Source organism: Grammomys surdaster, unplaced genomic scaffold, assembly GCF_004785775.1.
Source record: "Grammomys surdaster isolate TR1022 unplaced genomic scaffold, NIH_TR_1.0 125776, whole genome shotgun sequence".
In the NCBI taxonomy this organism is placed as follows: domain Eukaryota; kingdom Metazoa; phylum Chordata; class Mammalia; order Rodentia; family Muridae; genus Grammomys; species Grammomys surdaster.
Window position 1 is genome coordinate 1,281,050 of NW_021620607.1, and position 7,036 is coordinate 1,288,085.

The 7,036-nt window shown below is 39.7% G+C and overlaps 1 pseudogene; it reads right to left on the bottom strand.

Moving 5' to 3' along the window:
- Nucleotides 1–3,390: 3,390 nt before the first annotated feature.
- Nucleotides 3,391–5,186, bottom strand: LOC114640115 (annotated as a pseudogene).
- Between the last annotated feature and the right edge of the window lie 1,850 nt (nt 5,187–7,036).

The window sequence follows — 7,036 nt, forward strand, 5'->3', positions numbered from 1 at the left end:
GAGAAGGAGAAGGAGAAGGAGAAGGAGAAGGAGAAGGAGAAGGAGAAAGCAGACAGACTAAAAGCATGTCAGGCACAGAAACCCAAATTGTTTGTCCTCTGGTGACATAGCATATGTAATAATACAATGGGAGAAGATGAACTCAAGCAATGTTAACTGATAAAAACCATTATAGGGACCAACATTTAATGTGAGTGACTTGCCAAAATTTGAGCGATGACACAAGGGTTTGATAGGCATACTCTGTTGTTAAATTTTCTTTCCCCAAGTGCCCTTATCTACATAGCTATCTGCAAATGATGTGTGTCACATGCTCATAGCAAACGCTATCCAAAAACTAGTCATTTTGAAATGTTCCTTAAGAGACTGCCTTCTGCATTCTGGATTGTGTGTGTGCAGCCTGTACCTTCGCTTCCTCCTATTCCTTTTCTTTGCCTGGCTGTATTTGCAGTTCAGCACTGATACTTTCATTTTCAGAGTGTTTACATTAACTTGAAGTTGTTAACCTAGTTGTGTTGCAGAATGTTTCTGACAGTGCCAGAGGCTATAAATAAATAACAGTTATTTCAGCTCTGCCTGCCAAACAAGAGCCTGGATTTTGCAGACCCCAGAGACCATGACTGCTGTGGCACTGAGTGTCTCAAATGGCCACAACAGGGATGCTGGAGGAATACTAAGCCTGTGGCTAACAGGATGCAGCTGTGTCTGCCACCACATGCATCTTCTAGTTGCCATGGGGACCAATAACTCTGCTTGTCTGTCACACCCACTTCAAACTCACCGCAACAAACTTAGGCCCAATTATTCCATATTACCAGCCAGATATTTCTACTAGAACTTTACCTGCCATCAGATAACCAAAACAAAGCCTTCCAAGGATAGTTTTACTTTAATTTAAGCTATCATCTAAACTATAGCAATGTCTCCTAGATTTCTTAAGATCTACTTTTTTTAACATGTCAGTTACCAAAACCAAAATATACTATCTCAAACTAGATAATTTACCTCTCTCTACCTGGGTTTCTTTGGTAATAAATTGAAAGGACGTATGTCATAGAGTTAATGACAAGTAAATGTAATAATACCTGTAGAATATTTACAAAAGTTTCTGATGCAGAATAGCAGTCTCTAAGGATTAGTTCACCATCATCTAAAAATATTGCTGCTTATTCTCCTTATCACATAATGGTATTTACACACTTAAATGTTTCCTCAGAAAGAATCTTCTAACATTTTAATGAATTCAGAAACACTTATAAATAGGTATATAATTCATTATTCTTTTTTAAAAAACTGCATATTTTAGACACATAGACACACTTGGGAATGACAGTGGCTTACTAAACCAGCCATGCCTCAGAAATAGGTAGCCACCACAGAGTTTGAAAAATCCTAGACCCGAGATTTCTGGTCCAGCTTTTCATCTTTTGTATCTCTAGCATTAAACAATGAGAGAATTAGAAAACTGTTTCTACAAGTTATGATACATGGCCCTAGAAAGAAGTTCAAATGTACAAGAACTTAGACAAAATTTGAGCAGTACAGTTGGGCTGTATTATTAGCAATAAGGCAAAAGAAGAAAGAAAATGAATAAAAATTGGGAAAGAAGCCTGGGTGATAGTGGCACATGCCTTTTTTCCCAGCACTTGGGAGACAGAGCCAGGAAGATCTCTGAGGTCAAAGCCAATCTAGTTTACAGAATTAGTTCTAGGACAGCCATGGCTATGCAAAGAAACCTTGTCTCAAAAAACCTAACAACAAACAAATAAGCAAAAACCAGGAAAATAGAAGTCAAGCTATCACTATTTGAAGATCCACCCCGACCTGTCTACCCTCCCAACTCAGTGATCTCTCTATTTCTCTAACTCAGTCTCACCCTCCAGACCAGCTAGTATTAGATAAGTAATCTTGGTTGTGTATGGCCTACCCTAGATTACTGTTCATATACCAGAGGTCACGCAACTAAAGAAAACTGACTCTGCTTCATCTAGAAGCTATTAAATGACAATTGCTTTTTAGCCCAATATGGGACTACATGATCACCTCAAACCTGAGCTATAATTTTGTGTGGACTTGCTTTGTGCATGGTGTCAAAAATCTCTGTGAGTTCATATGTGCATCTTCCCCCGTTGTGTCCAGAAAACAATTACCTTGTAGCCATCCACCACCCATGGCTCTTACAATCTCTCTGCTCCTTCTTCTGTAAAGATTTCTGAGCCTTGAGGGGAGAAGTATAATACAGATGCTCCATTTAGGGCTATCCACTCCAAAGTCTCTTCTCTGTACATATTAACCAATTATGGATATTTAGGTTTTTGCCATCTACTGCAAGATGGAACTTCTCTGATGAGTTTAAGAGATCTATTCACCTATAGGTAAATCAATAAGCCATTGAGTACTGTGTGCTCATTTATTCTGGCTACATCTTATTTTATTTCTTTACAAATTAAAGATGCATTGAAAAATAAACCAATGAAAAGAAATGAAAGGTCCATAGCAGGAGCATCCTGGGCTGGGAGCAGGCAAACCTGACCACCATCATTCCTAGCCCTTGTCCTGCACAGCCAATTGGAGTTGGAAGATAACTTGTCACTCAGTCAATACAAAAGCCCAGTAACACCCTGGCACCAGAAGACAGGACTCTTGTCATCTCTGCCTATCCCCAACAATGTTTCTGCTGAAAGCTGAGTGGGATGTGGGCTGGCTCTGTGAAGTATTGAAAGTTGACCATCAGGCTCTCTACACAACCACCCAGGGTTAAGGCTTTTCCATCTGGAAAGGAGGTTGCTACTTTGCCTAGGTGTTAATATGCTTTGCAATTCTTACCCCAGGCTCACTCGTTTCAAGCTATGTGCTTCTGACCATGAAGTGCTCACCAATTATTGCAGGGTAGAGACAGCATGCACAGAGGAAGTAGAAAGATAACTAGTCATCCATCCTCAGTAACTATGATTTTGCTACTAACCACTAGGCCCCCAAAGGACCAACTATTTTACTCTCCAACACCTATGGTCTGTACCCCAGCTCTTGTGCACCTGTATATGGCTGGACCAAAGGGACTCATTGTTGCCAGGGCCTGGCTGCATCCAAACCCCCAACACCGAGTCATGTACAGTGAACTGAGAAACTATATTCATTACAACAGGATTAGCAGGAGAAAGGGTAGATTAAGGGGCCTGGGGCACTTTTGATCAGCAGGACATGACACAGTGGTAGGGTATTTGAGCCCAGAAAGCAGATGTCCTTATATCTTGTCCTCTTCCCCTTCAAAGAAGTCAACTGAGGTCAACTTACATGACTTATAAGATATGAAACTGTCCCAATTTCTCTGCCATCCTGCGGTTCTTCCTGGAAGCTGGCCTGGGACCCTACACCATTTATGAACTTGCTTTAACTCAGTAGCTGCCAAATCTCCTTGTGCATATGTCAGAGAAAGTCCACATAGAATGCACCCCCATCTAGGCTCTTGTCCTCCACAAGGAAGTGTTTGAACAGCATCTAGAGCTTGTCTTCCAGTTTTACCACAATAAGCTTCATGTACCGCATTCTCTGTGCCCGTAAGCTATCAATGAGGCCTCAAACTTTCTTAGTGGATTATCCAGAACTGGTAGACACTCAAGCCACTAGTGACACGACTGAAGGATGACATGTTGAAAAGGCTCTGGACAAAGCCTTGATGAACACTTGTTCCCACCCAGACAAAGACGTTGAGTCCATTTTCCAGTGAACAAATATCACCGCTGCTTAAACACTCTTCAAAGGCTCAGATTGTTGGTGGTTCAGTGGTACTGACAGTCATAGGAGCCAAGGGTAGAAGAAGACACATCCATGGAGGAAACCAGCTGTGGAACATAGGCTTTATCATCAGTAGTGACCTCATCTCCAGGCTACAGAACCTCATTCTTCAACACACATTTCAGGTAAACTGAGAGTAGCTTCATCCACTCAGGAAGAATCAACTGTCCTGCAGAAGTGTTGTCACAGTTCTTTCTATAACAGGCCAGGATCTGGGCACACTGACTGATGAGAGTGTCATGAACAATCTTCACAGGGCTACTCAAAACAGCCCAGTGTGCAAACTTGGCCATGTAGTTGATGAGTGTGTCAGTCTCACAGTTTCGAGCAACCAGCTGTGTGCAGCAGTTTAGGGCCAGGTTGTGGATGTGGAGATGATGCCGCCCTACACAGCTGGTATAATGCAGGGCAAACTGCAGTAGGGCTCCACTCTCTTCATTGAGGTGGTCATCATGCTTGAATTCCACCGTCACTGTCTTGTTTCCATTCAGTCCAGCCAACTCCACATCTGTTCGATTGCTCATGTAGAAAGCTCCAAAGAAATCTATAGCACGGATACCAGTACTTGTCCAAACCCGCATAACAGCATCAAAGCCACCTTCTGTACATCCCCGACACAGGTCACTCAAGAACCGTTCCTGGTCATTCTCCACCTGGATGCAGGCATATCTGTAGACAGAGCTTCCAGTGAGCTGGGGAATGACAGAGAGTGTGGCCACATTGACATATTGGTTAGGGAAGAGGAAGAGGTCCACACAGCAGCCTTGGGCCACACACTCTTTGGCCAGAGTCTGATAGGTCTATGTGCTCATTTTAATACTATGTGTTGCCGACACTCAGTGGCTTTTGCACATCAATTAAGGTAATCAAGATAGTTCTTCAGCTGAGGTTCTGTACTGGGTGATTCTAATCTGTGTCAAGTTGGCGTTAAAACTAACTTCCAAAACTGGTTTAGAAAAATGGCAGCAGTAGACTCTCCTCTAGTGTCTATGAACTCCTCAGCTGATATTTGGCTAGATTTATAGTACCAAGCATTATGCAAGTCCAACTAGATAGCTGTTGGTTATGACTATTGCACCATTTGGGGATATACTGCTAGCCAGGTCATTGGTACTTAGCCTTTACAGCTGGGTAGAACTATGAATGACTTTTCTCCCTTGGCTTGCAAGGCACTTTAAATATCTTTAATCTGATCATTGGATAATAAAAATTGGGTGCATATACACAATAAAATTCTATTCATTTAAAAATAAATAAATAAATAAATAAATATGAAATTGGAGATAAATAGATGGACTTGAGTCAAAGTTTTGATGACAGTTTTTTCTCACTGAAGTCACCTGACCAGACCCTGTTAATGTACACACCTTACCTTTGCTGTCTGAGCTCATCTTCCCTAATGTATATTAGCATCTGAGATGGGACTAGGAGTGATTCTCCTGATCATCAGTCTGTGAAACTCTTGATAAGATGGGTTGAGCATCTCGAACCTCACCTCCCATAGTCATTCAATTAAATACAAATTTGAAAGGAAAAAAGCAGTTTTCTTTTCCCTACCCAAATGTTTGTACTTAACCTAATGAACTTTCCACATAACTATTGCCAAACACTTAGAATAAAGTGTCTCATTGTGAATAAAGATCATTAAAAAATGACTAATTAGCTCTGAGTTAGGAAGGAGTTCAGATGAGAATTGGATTCCTCTGTGTCCATAAAGGGTTAGATAGGTGGATTAATAAAAAAAAAAGCAATGTTTTTAATGTCATTCACTCTTCAATGCATGACTCAATTTCAAATATACATTATAAGCTGCAAAAATTGCTAAGACCTCTTGGTTACCTGAGTATTAATTATTGTTGCCTCTCTAGAAGATCTATCCAGTATCTGTCCCTTCCTGGGTCAGTGCTTGTGATATATATGAAGAGTATAGTCATTTGTACTTTGGCCATAATTAAATTCTGCTGCTTCCTTCACCAATTCAAAGCCCACTATTGTATTTCCAGAAAAATGTTTCTAAGCACAAGGTCACAGAGACACTACCAATTTTTGTTTAACCTGACTCTTCAATTGACTACTTAAACTGACAACTCTAATTGTCCACCAGTGGACACATTAGTGCATTAAAATGTCTGGTTACATTGTTATGAACCAACAGATAATCTGACTTCAATAATCAGGTCTGAATTTAGAGGCTAATTGCATCTCATCCTTTAACCTTTAAAATGAGTTGCCCTTATAATTCAACAGAGTCCTCTGCACATTTTTCTAAAAGTGAGGGCTCCAAAGGAATGAAAATAAAAAAGAACAGATTATTCTATGTGGTTGAAAAGTGACAAAGTAATGACCCCCTCCCCCTATCTTCAATTTCATAAAGGTTCAGGAATCTATGCTCATATTGTGGCCTTGGCGGTTTTATAATTTGTTCATTGCCCATTGCTCTCATTTGCATGAAAAAGGAGCAGAAGGTCAATATGCTCCTTTAAAGTATCTGGATTGGGTTCAGAGGCTCTGCTTTAATGGACAGCATTTCTTCGCTCAATTTTCCCCTCCCCTCACCCTCAGTTTCTGTTCATCTTTCTCTTCCCTAAAAAGCAACTCAAAGGTGTAGATTTGTGTTTGACTTTAGAAAACCCTAAAATTAATTTGCAATTCTACAGTTAGAATTCAAATAATTCAAAGTAAACATTATTTTCAAGATTTTTTTGAGTGTAAGGATTATTTTTATAATCAGTAACCAGTATGTAAGAATGTGTGTGTAATATATTTATATACATAAATAATATACATATATATATATATATATATATATATATATATATATATATATATATATGGAGAGAGAGATGGAGAGAGAGACGGAGAGAGACAGAGAGAGACAGAGAGAAAGAGAGAGACAGAGAGAGAGCCATTATGCATTTCTGTTGCCTTGACATTTAAAAGTGTGTGAGACTGAAAAGAAGTAGAATAAACTAAGTGATGTAACTGTATTCTCTCTTCTCAAAAATTTTATAACCTTATACATTGGTTTAAGGAAGCAATGAAAACTTGTCCTCAGAGAGAAGTGAAATCATACATAAATATCAGATTTTAGAACTTGCTTAAAATTCTCTCTCATGTCTCTACTTTACAAATGAAAGGTAACTCACATCTCTGCTTCCTAGACCTAAATCTAGATTCTGTCATTCATTCTGAGTTATTCCACACAAAGCACAACTTTCTATTGGACAATAGTGGTAGTGAA